This window comes from Prosopis cineraria, unplaced genomic scaffold (assembly GCF_029017545.1).
Source record: "Prosopis cineraria cultivar Desert tree isolate PC_DT_omini unplaced genomic scaffold, ASM2901754v1 PC12, whole genome shotgun sequence".
In the NCBI taxonomy this organism is placed as follows: Eukaryota; Viridiplantae; Streptophyta; class Magnoliopsida; order Fabales; family Fabaceae; genus Prosopis; species Prosopis cineraria.
This window is the reverse complement of record NW_026555343.1, coordinates 6,642,936-6,654,769: the sequence shown is the minus strand read 5'-3', so window position 1 is coordinate 6,654,769 and position 11,834 is coordinate 6,642,936. Positions and strand designations below refer to the sequence as shown.

Sequence of the window (11,834 nt, the reverse complement as noted above, 5' to 3'; positions counted from 1 at the left end):
TTCTTAATGACCCATCTACTGGATGTAAGAATCTTTTATTATTTGATTGAATCCAATTTTTTATTTTCCTTCACAGTTTAATTAGCCATGGCTTTGAAATTCAAAAAAATAAAAAGTTAAAATAGTTTTGGATTTTTTTTGAATATAAGGTTATGTAAAGAACCATACAAAAGTTATAAAAATTATGTCATATCATGTCAAAATTCAAGATGATTCTACATCCTATAAGTGTTCATTAAAAACAATAAAATTTAAATTGTCTTGAGAAGCTTGATGCACTAACATGTCAGCACATTTGTTAACTTTTATAAAGACGTGATCAAAGGTGATTGTCCAATCTTTTATTGTAAACTCTCTGATTTTCTTTCATTTTGGAGTTTTAACTCTTCTCAAAAGAGGTGCATCCACTGGATTAATAAATGGGAAGGGATTCAGTATTTTTAAGTAAGAGTTTAAATTTAAGTCTTATAAGTAAGATTTTAAATTTAAGTCTTATAAAAATTTCATTGATTTGTCAATAAAAGTGACCTTCGTTTTTATTAAAAATCACTTATAACCACTTTATAATAACTAAAAACAGATGGTAAGGTAATTGATTGGTATAAAAATTTGATTGATTTAAAACCATGCATTGGAATTTGAGTATGACGGATAATTAATAAAAGAAATAGAAAGAATAAAATGCATCTAACTTTAAATAGGGACAATTTTAAAAAATAATTAATAACACATATTATATTAAAGATTATCTATTTTTTTTTATAAAAGGCTTCTTATATAGGATGAATTATACTCTCTCCAATTTTTAATATAAGACAAGGTCAATAAACTTTACACTTATTAAAAACTGTTAGTTATAACCTTAAAATTTTTTTAAAAAAATGCAACTTTCCAATTTTTCTCTTCTTTATAATAAATTATTGTTTAGAAATTCAAATGACAATAAATATTAAAAAGGTAAAATTAGAAAAAAGAAAGCATTAATTACTCTAATTTTGTCTTATATTTAAGATAAAAAAACTTTCAAATCATTATATATATAAAAATAGGGTTAAAGGCTACAAGAGGATACTACTTGTCCATTTTGAGGTTTGTTGCAATTTTGTACTTCAAAATATCTTTCATGGGATTATGTGGTTCAGAGTTAGGTTTGGAGTTAGGTTCATGCTAATTATTATTTTTTAATGTATATAAAATATGTTATTTATATTTGGAGTTAGATGTGGGATGACTTATTAATTTTCAATAAAAATTATTTTTTTTCTTATGTGAAAGTCAAATCTCATCATATTTGAATTCAAATTAATATCTATCTATTTAAAATTGTCATCCACTCTAAAGATATGTTGAAAATCTAAATTCATATGATCAAGTGTGTGTGTATATATATGTGTGTGTGCAAATATATTAGAATTAAAATTTAAACTAATATTTATCTATCTAAATATTTAGAAAAAGGAATATGTGTTTGAATATTTAGACCTATCCTCATGATTTTAGAGAATTATAAATATGATAAAGTATTAATTTATTTAACAATAAAGTATTTAGAACTACCGTTTGTTATTTATGGAGAATATTAAGATGTTAAATTTTGGATAATACTAATATGTTGAAAAGGCCCTCGTGAAGTTTGTCAAAATTCAAATGCATTAAATATCTATACTCACAAAAATAAATATTTAATATCTATCATCTTGATGTTTTAAAAATAACCCCTTAATTTTTCCTCCCAATTTAGCCTTATTCAATTATAAATTATTAAATTAGGTCAATAGCACATTTTATACCTTTACGTCTTTCTTACTTCTCTAATTGTGTTTGGTTTATTCTCCTCTTGACTATTATTTACACTATCAATGGCTTCTATATCTAAGATGCATGCAATTCATATCATTAATACAATAAAAAAGAATTGGCGCATTGTGGTTAGGGTGATTAATATTTAGAGACTGCTAGGTAAAAATATATCTAAAGAATTCAATGATGTTGAATTGATCTTCCAGGATGTTTGAGTAACTGTTTATATGTTTTTTTTATTGTTTTTTTTATAATTTGGATCCCATCAATTGCATTTAATATATAATACTTATCTTATTTATAGGACAACATTACTATAGGGTGGTTGGATCTCTGCACTCATTTAAAAGCTTTTTATGAGATGTTTTGTAAATATGTTACATGTCTCTCAGTACTCTAAATCATATCGAATAATGGATCATCCTTATAAGTTTTGCTTCATGTTCTTTATGTGAAGTTGTGTTTGAGATGGATTTCATCCATCCATCATTTGGGTTTAATTTTATTAACATTCTAGAACTTACAGATAGAGAGGCAATGAATGATAATTATTTAGTTGGTATGTATTTAAACTTTCTAAATTTGTTCTTTAAAAACTCTATTTAGCACGTTTAAGATAATACGCTATCTTAATTCTTTATTATCAATTCAAAAACTTTAATTATGGACTGTCTAATATTATTTAATATATAAAGATTGTGTACATATATTAAATAATCTTATTTTATATAACAAGTTTTTCATTATATTATATAATATATGAAATTAGTTTAAAATAATTAAAAAGTAAAGTAACGGCAATTTTATTTAATATGTCAAGTTTTTAAAAATAATAAATTATTTATTTAATATATGTGACTCGCTTATCAAATAACAATTTTGAAAGAATTATTTATCCTTTCAAACCAATTTATTTGATAGGTTCAAAGTATAAAGTTAGGTTTGGAATCACATATCATTTTCATATATTTTTATTTTATTTTAATTATAGTTATCTATTTGAATTTCAAATCAAACAATTTAAAATGAAGTAATTATTTTTTTATTATCGGACAATAATAAAATTGAATTTTAGTCACATTTTGACTGGTGTGGTTTGAAAAATAAAATAATAAAATATATAAATTTATTTATTTTAATCAATTTAAATGGATACAAAAATTATATAAATTTTGATTTTTACAAAAATATATTATATCATTTTAATCAATTTAAATATAAATACTAATTCTAATCAATTAAGATTTTTTAAAATTTTAAATTTTTTATTTATATTATTTATATTTGTTTGTTTTAGATATTACAGTATAGTATTTTTAAATTTAATTATTTTTTAACCATGCTTTTCAAAAGTATTTTCAATTTAATTTATTCTGTTTTGTTTTTAAACACGACTTTTTTAAAAAATAAATTTTTTGAAAAAATTATTTTATTAAGATATATTTTTAATAATTTAATTTATTTATTTTTATTATATATAAATAAATTTTTTTGTTTATATATTTTTATTTTATGTATGCAATATTATATGGTTTTTTTAAAAGTCACCAATAACAATTTTTGGATGTAATTTTATGATTCATATCAAAATAAAAAATATTTTCTGTTACATTTTGAATACATGTTAAATTATAACTAATTAATTTCAAATCATATTAACAGTTTTAGTTATAAATACATTTCTATCAAAGTATTTTAATATTATATTTATATTTTTGATGATGGAAAGTTAGAATTTATACAGCTTATATTATATTCTAGGGTTTGCATTATTTTGATTATACTTTAAAGTTTATTATTGTCTTTTAGATTTTTGATTAAGGTATTTTGTAATATATATATATATATATATATGTTAGTATAATTAAAAATTTTTAATTTTAAAAAAATATAAAACTATACGAACTTTCAAGTTTAGCCCTAAATCTTATCAGTAAAGGTCAAACTTAAAAAGAAACGCTTATTTCAAAAAAAAAAGTTAATTTATACGCTTGAGTCCTTAAAAGCCAAGTTCATAAGAGTTAGGCCAACTCATATTAATAGCTTTATATGCATCTCTTACGTGATTTTATGCTTAGTAAGCTAGGCTTTGTTGTTAATTTGTAAATAGGTTCGGGCTAAATTTTTAAATTTTTATAATTTATAAATGAAATAAAAGGGTGGTCACAATAAATAAATATATATATATATATATATATAAATATATATATATATATATAACATATATATTTATACATCTAAATTTACCTTAAAATATGATTTTAAATATTTACATTGATAGATTAACATCTTATTTTATATAATCAAATGTTATTTTATTTAACTTGAAGATGTATTGACTTGAATTTTAAAGATGGATTCAGTTTCAAATTTTGAAATTTAAAGTGACTTATAATAATTATTTATACTAAATATAATTCAAATTTTAAAATTTATTTTAATTATTTAAATTGATCTCATGTATAGAATATTTTAACAAGAGGTTGTGAGAAAGTTATTAAGTTAACTAAACAATAATTATTTTAATATGCAGTTATTCGAATGCCACATGTCATTTTGTGTATATTTTAAATTGTGACATGTGTCCCTTTTGCAGTACTCTAAATTAATGCATTCTTTTTTTATATCTATATAAGTTCAAAAAAAAAAATATATGGTTAACAATACTTAACATAATTTCATAGATCTCAAATAATTTTATTTGAATTTCAAAATTTCAACCAATATAGTCATGAAGATCTATAATTTAGATAAAAATTATCAAATTTAAATAAAATTTTTCTCCCATTTAGATATTATACCAACTATAAGTAAGTGGTGTTGCCCACTATTTTCTTTTCACACTTTTTATTAAAGGTTAAAGGGAAATGTCACTCTAAACGTTAATAAAAATTAATTTTGAATGTTTGTTGAACAAGAAATTATTGAAAAAGATTAAAAAATATAGACAAGGATCAAAAAATACACAAAGGACTAAGAAAATTTTCTTGATCTCTTTTCTATAATTTTTGAGGTACTTTTTAGTAATTTTTTAGTCAACTAACAATCAAAGTTATCATCAATTAATTATCAGTGCAATATTACATTGTTTTCCAAAATTGAAGGAAGACATTGCACCAAAAATAAATTTAAAGTATTAGATACTTTTAGACCTATAGTTCAAGAGCAAATTTGTCATTTAATCCTTTAATTAATTTTGTAAAATTCTCAAGTCTTTTTTGCATGACTAATTTATATAAATGTAAGATTTTATTTTGATATTCTTTTATTGATTTTATACTGTGAAAATTAAGTTTGATTGTTAATTTGTGAATATGTTTGAACCAATTTCAAGTATTTATGTATACAAAATAAAAAGATGACAGTTACAGTATATCTTTTAAAAATATAATTTTTTATCCATCTTCATCTATATTTAAATCTTTAAAACTCAAATTATTGTAAAATATTGGAATTTGATGAACTTTTATAAAATTCAATATTCTTATAAGGTTAAGATATTGATTTTTTTTGGTGTAAATTTTAAATTCTAAAAATACTCTTATTTTCCAATTAAATAATTTTATTTATATTTTCTTATTAAAATAGTATTAATTAATTTAACAATATTTTTACTTAAATAATTATTTTATTTAATTAGTAAATATTGAGATTTAAAATTTAAATATGTTATCAAAATAAGTTAAAAGTGCAAAACATATCGATCAATTGAATGTATAGAAAATTATCTCTAAAACATATCTTTAGTAAAATAATTCTCCTAAATTAATTATAACTTTGAGGAGTATTTAAAATTTTGGCAATGCTAAAATTTAAGTAGGATAAGTTAATAATACTGGTCAATATATTCAATTATTTTGAATTGCCATTATAATAAAGTTAACAATAAAAAGACTTTAAGTTCTTAATAAAAAATTCTTTAATTTTAAATTTTGAATTTTAAGTTAGATAAATTAAAATTTCAATATATGATGTTTAGAAAAGATTTTCAATTTTAATTTGAATTTTCATGCATGTATATATTATAATAATTAAAAAATTAGAATACATTGACTTCTCTTTTAATTTAATTTAATTAAATTACATCCTTTTTATTTTTTTAAAGATACACGAATCTTCCCTATAATTAATAGTTTTAAAACAAAATTTTTTTTTCTATTTAAAATTTTTATTTTCATTCATCCAATTGTTAATTGACTGTTAAGTCATATATTAAATTAAAATAGTCTATTTAAATATAGATGTTATCTAGAAATTATTCAATATATTTAAAAAAAGTTTAATGCAATATTTTTTAAACATTTTAATCATATTTTAAACTTTTTGGTTTTGAAAACTTATTTATTTAAATATTTTTTTAAAATATAAATACACAAGTTATCTAAAATAATATTTTAAACATGTATATACAAAAAGCTTAATGAAATAGGGAAGTAATGCATAATGAGAATAAATTAGTTGGTATAATTTATGCTTATTTTTTAAAATTTTTTATTAGTTTGGTCACAAAATTTTTAAATTAATTATTTAAAATTTTCACATTTAATTATTTAAAGTTTCTTAACTTGAGGAGGGGAGAGAATATACAAATACATTACAAGAAACAATTAACACTTTTATGTTTTTAATATAATTAAAATTTAAAAATTAAACTATTTTAAAATTTTTAATTGAATATTCCTAACGGAGCTAAAAATTATACTAAAGTGTAGGTTTTAAAATCAAAAAGGAGGCTTGTGTAATTTTAGCAAAATAGAGGGAGAAGATTGTATTTTATTTTAATTAAAATAAATGGTATTAGCTACCATTTCATTCTAGTTATATATTATACTAATTAAATAAGGAAGATTACTTTAATTAGGTTTTGGAACAAAGTGATAAAGAGTGGAAGAGGAAGGATGGAATAATTAAACAATAAAAAATTTTTAAAATAAAAAATTATAAGCGAGTTAGCTTGTAGGTTGGCGGGCTCGAGTTATATGATGCGAGCTAAAACAAGCCAACATCTAATCGAGCTTTAAAATATGCAACCCAACCTGCTGCTTTTTGGCAAAGTTCGACCCATGGGTTGACTTATATTACCAACTCTAATTGAAATCGAAAAAAATACTACAATTTAATGGGAAAAGTCGCAGAGATTATGAGCTTATACTTTTACTTGACATGTCAAGTTTGGATACAAGTGGAAACAAATTAATAAAAAATGAATGAACTTATGATATGGTTGCATTATATGATGAATTGATAAGATTGCTTTAGAGTCTAACTTAAAAAAAAAAAGAAAATTTATCATGATGCCGTTGAATTTGATGAAGGAGATTTTTTTTTCATGTATGTATATGGTGGTGTTGGGAAAACGTATGTTTAGAGGACACTTTTTGCTTTATTAAGATTTAAAGATAAAATAATTCTCAATATAGCATCAAGCGGGACAGCCCACCAGAAGGACATATAACTTACTCAAATTTTGTATTCATCTTTCTATGATTGAAAACACTACATAGCATGAAACATGGGAGCAACTTGGCTAAATTATTAGTTCACATATCATTGATCATATGAGATGAGGCTCTAATGGCACACAAGTTTCATCTTGAAACTCTTGATAGATGCCTAAAAGATATTCTAAAGTTAAGTGGCTTATTAGCTAGTGATCTTCCTTTTGAAAAAAAAGTTGTTATGTTTGGTAGAGACTTCAAGTAAATTTGGTCTTTCTATTATTCTAAGTGGGTTAAGAGAAGACATTGTTTTTGTAACCATTTACTTTTTGTCTTGAGACAATTGTCAACTTTTGACAATAATAATTGACATGAGACTTCTAGAAACAAATAATGAAATATCTATTAGTGCTTTTTAGAATTTTGTTGATTGGATTATCTCAATTAGTGATAAAACTGCTATTGGAGCCAATGAAGGATTTATGAATATTAAAATCCTAGCTGATTTGTTACAATATGGTTAAGATAATCGTAAAGTCTATTGTTAATCAACTTTCTCAAATTTCCTTACCAATATATATAATTCTTCATATTTCAGAGATAGGGCTATATTAGCTCTTATATAGGTTGTAACTGAAGAAGTAAATAAGTTCATGTTATCCTTACTTCCTGAGAGAAAGTTGTACACATGAGCTTTGACAGTATTATTAAACATGTTGGAGGTATAAATTTACTTAATAACTTGCACTCTACATATTTTCTAAATTAAATTACAATGTCAAGTCTCCTGAATTATGAAATAAGGCTTAAAGTAGGTGCCCTAATTTTAATGAGAACCGAAACATTGATAAGTTTATGGGTTGTGTAATGGTACATGTCTTGTAGTTACGCGGGCTAGAAAACATGTTATTAAAGCCCAGTAAATGTTTGGATCAATTACAAAGATAAAAGTATGTATACCAGGTATTGATATGTGTCTATCTAAATAAGGTTGTCGTTTATTATGAGAAAGAAGTAGTTTCTCATTATGCTAGCCTTTGTAGTGTCAATTAATAAGAGCTAGGATTTAATCTTGTGTCATATTAGTTTGCACATAACTCATCCTGTTTTTCACCAATGACTAATTATATGTTGTTGTTTCTCATGTTCAAAGTATAGAGAGTTTAAATTATTAGTTTTTGATAAAGATAATCACTATAGAGATATAACTTTTAATGTTGTTTATAAGGATGTCTTCGATAATTTAATTTAAATAATTATAAAATTTTGTTAATTTACCTCTCATCGTATACATTTACACAATATGTATTTAGTTTTTACCATTTGATTTATTTTAAAAAAAAATATAATATTAATTATTATAATTATACAGCTCCACTGCGTATATGATAATATATATATGGATAAAATATCTTCTACAAGTTATTATTTCGAATCTATTTATAAAAACTGTAATAATTGCACAAGTACTTTACTAGTTTTATTTTATATCAAGGATAGAAGTAGTACATAGATAACATCATTTTGGCTTTTGAATACATGACTAAGGGCCTATTTGATTTAAGGAGAGAGGAGGAATTTTAATAAAAAGGAGGGAAAAGTTTTGATATTACCTTATTTTGTTTAAGAGATGTGGAGAGAAAAAATAATTATATATAAATAATTTTACCCTTATATTATTAAAATTATTTTTCCTAATAAATTATATTTATGAATGTTTTTAACATGTAATTATAAATATATAGAATAATTATTATTATTAAATATATTATTAAAAATTTATCATTGCTAAACTTGTTTAAAAAGATAAAGAGTAGAAATTAAAAGAAGAAGTATATCAATCATTATGCAACAAAATTATACCCTTCTACTTCAAATCCCCTCAATTTAAAAAGGAGGGTTTAATTTTTCTTTCACAAACCCTCTCTTCCACTCTTCCAAATCAAATAAAGAGAGAGAAGCAAAATCCTTTTTCTTTCCTCTCCCAACGAAACAATACCTAAACTTCATAATTCTTATAAATCCGAAGTTAGGCGGCGGCGTTCTTTCAAGCTTGACATTGCAAATGCCTATAACCAGGTTTCCTGGCATTTTCTTCAAAAGATTATGACCAAGACGTGTTTCCCTGCTCATTGGATTCATGTTATTATGCAATGTATTAGCACAGTATCTTATCAGATAATTTTCAATGGGTCTCCATCTGGCGGCATTTTACCTGCACAAGGTCTTCGTAATGACGATCCTCTTTCTCCATTTTATTTTTGTTATATGCTAATATTCTCTCTCTTATGATTAATCAGGCAGAAAATTTTGGTTGGTGGCAGGGTATTCAAATTTCTAATGATGATATTCCCATCGAACACGCCACATATTTGCTGGTGATACCCTGTTATTTTGCAGAGTCACTGTAGAAGACTGTAAAATCATGCTGGCTCTACTTCACAGGTATGGCTGCATTTCAGGGCAGAGGATGAACTTTAACAAATCTATTATTGTCTTCAGTCCCTGTCTCCCATTCTTTAAAACTCTCTCTTTCTGGTTTGCTGGGTGTTAAATTTATATCTCACTTGGGGAAATATTTGGGAACTTACATTGATGGTCATGGCAATTCTCTTGTGCGCTGTAAAGACTTTTTAGACAAATTGACAGGAAAATTTGCTCTTGGAAATCAAGGCTTTTCCGGCTGGAAAATTTAACTTTGATCCAAAACACTTTGTCATCTATTCTGGTTTATCCTCTCTCTTTATGGATCTTTCCTAATTATCTTTGTAACCAAATTAGTTTGAAATTTGCTGGCTTTTTTGGGGATGATTCTGTTGACAAAAATAAAACTCATCCGATTAATTGGCTTAATATCTGCGGGCCTTATGGGGGTGGTGGTTTACAAATTAAAAATATTGAGGCCTTTAATCATGCTTTATTGGAGAAACATGCGTGGCAGATTATTAGCAATGTTAAGGCTTTTATTAGCAAAATTTTTGAGATGGAAATATTTATCAAATGACTGTTATTTTAAATTTGACCTCAAATATTTTGCCTCCCCTATTAGAAAAACATGGTTAAATCCAGCAATATCATTACTTGATAATTTGTTTTGGTGTCTGAGAAATGGGAATTCTATTTCTTTATCTAGTCAACATTGGTGGCCTTTGCAACAGTTAAGTAATATACCTTCCGACGGGAATGTGCCTAACCTTGCACGGCACTCTTTCCTCAATTGGATTCTTCCTTTGCTTAATTCTTTATAAAAAAAATTAATTATTTAATCTTTATAATTTTAACTCGATTGTTACTTAGCTTCTAAATTTTTACTTGTTATACCTCAGTTCTTAAAGTTTTAACTCGGTTGTAGCTCAATCTCTGAATTTTAACTCCCTGTAATTCAATTCCTATAGTCTTAGCTATTTAGAATATTGGTCCTTATATCTTAAAAATAAAATTCTAAAAATTAAAATTATGTTGACATTGAGGGATTAATTTTAGATTAATAAAAAATTTTAATTTGATAAAGTTTAAAAAGATTTAATCTTTCTAATTTTATTTTCTAAAATATAAAAACTAATATTTTAAATGGTTAGAACTATAGAGATTGCGTTATATGAGTCAAAGTTTAGGGATTAAGTTATAATTAAGTCAAAACTTTAAGAATTGAGTTACAATGAGTCAAAATTTAAAAACTAAAATATAATTGAATCAAAATTATAGGGATTAGATGATTAATTTTTTTTATTTTATATCACTCTAACGTTTTTTTTTTCTGGTGAGATTATATCACCCTAATGTTGTTGCTTCTATTTTGAAGATTCCAATTCCCTTTTCCAACTATCCAGATAGTATAATCTGGACAAAAAATTCTCTAGGTCAATATACTGTTCGGGATGGTTATAAAGTTTTTCTTCATCAATTATATCTGGTTTTGATTGGTCTCTTATTTGGTCTTTGAATATTTCTCCAAGGATCAAAGTTTTTCTCTGGAAGATTGCCTGGAACAGACTGCCTTCAAGTGCTTTCTTAAAATCTTATCACTTGCAAGTTTTAGAAGTTTTGTGTTTTATGTAATGAGAACATTGAAACTTAATCTCATCTATTTTTACATTGTAGTTTTGCGAAAGCATGTTGGTTTGGCAGTCCTTTAAACTCAAGAGTTGATTTGTACCCCGATTAGGGAATCAAACAACGGTTAACATTTTGGATTCAAAATTACCGCTCTAACATTCTGAGCCTAATTGTACTAGAAATATTACCTTTTTATATTTCGGATGCAATTTGTTTTTTTTAAATCAGAAATGTTTTTCCAGATAAATCCTAATGAGAAGCAATTAGAAATCTTCAACTTCAATGGGAAGGCCTTCAAATGGCTCTCATCTTACAAGAACATTGTAGTTTACCTAATTCTAGATGGAATGCGTTAGGTCTTAATTTATTAAACACTTCTTATAGTAATTTGTTAATGTTGTACTTTCAACACCATGGTCTTTGCATTCATTGCAAAAAGACATTATTGGTGTATTTTTATCTTGTTTTGATGTGTGGTTTTTATTTCTTAACTATAGTTGCCTTTTTATTAAAAAAAAAAAAAAGGATAGGAGTAGTGAT

The 11,834-nt window shown here is 24.2% G+C and overlaps 1 long non-coding RNA gene across 1 annotated transcript; it reads left to right on the top strand.

Annotated features, from left to right (window-relative positions):
* The first annotated feature begins 9,197 nt into the window (after positions 1–9,197).
* LOC129288843 (uncharacterized) lies at positions 9,198–11,431 on the top strand. The gene is made up of 3 exons (XR_008588078.1): positions 9,198–9,462; positions 9,539–9,683; positions 11,195–11,431. It is a non-coding gene; the product is annotated as an uncharacterized LOC129288843 (long non-coding RNA).
* Positions 11,432–11,834: the final 403 nt, after the last annotated feature.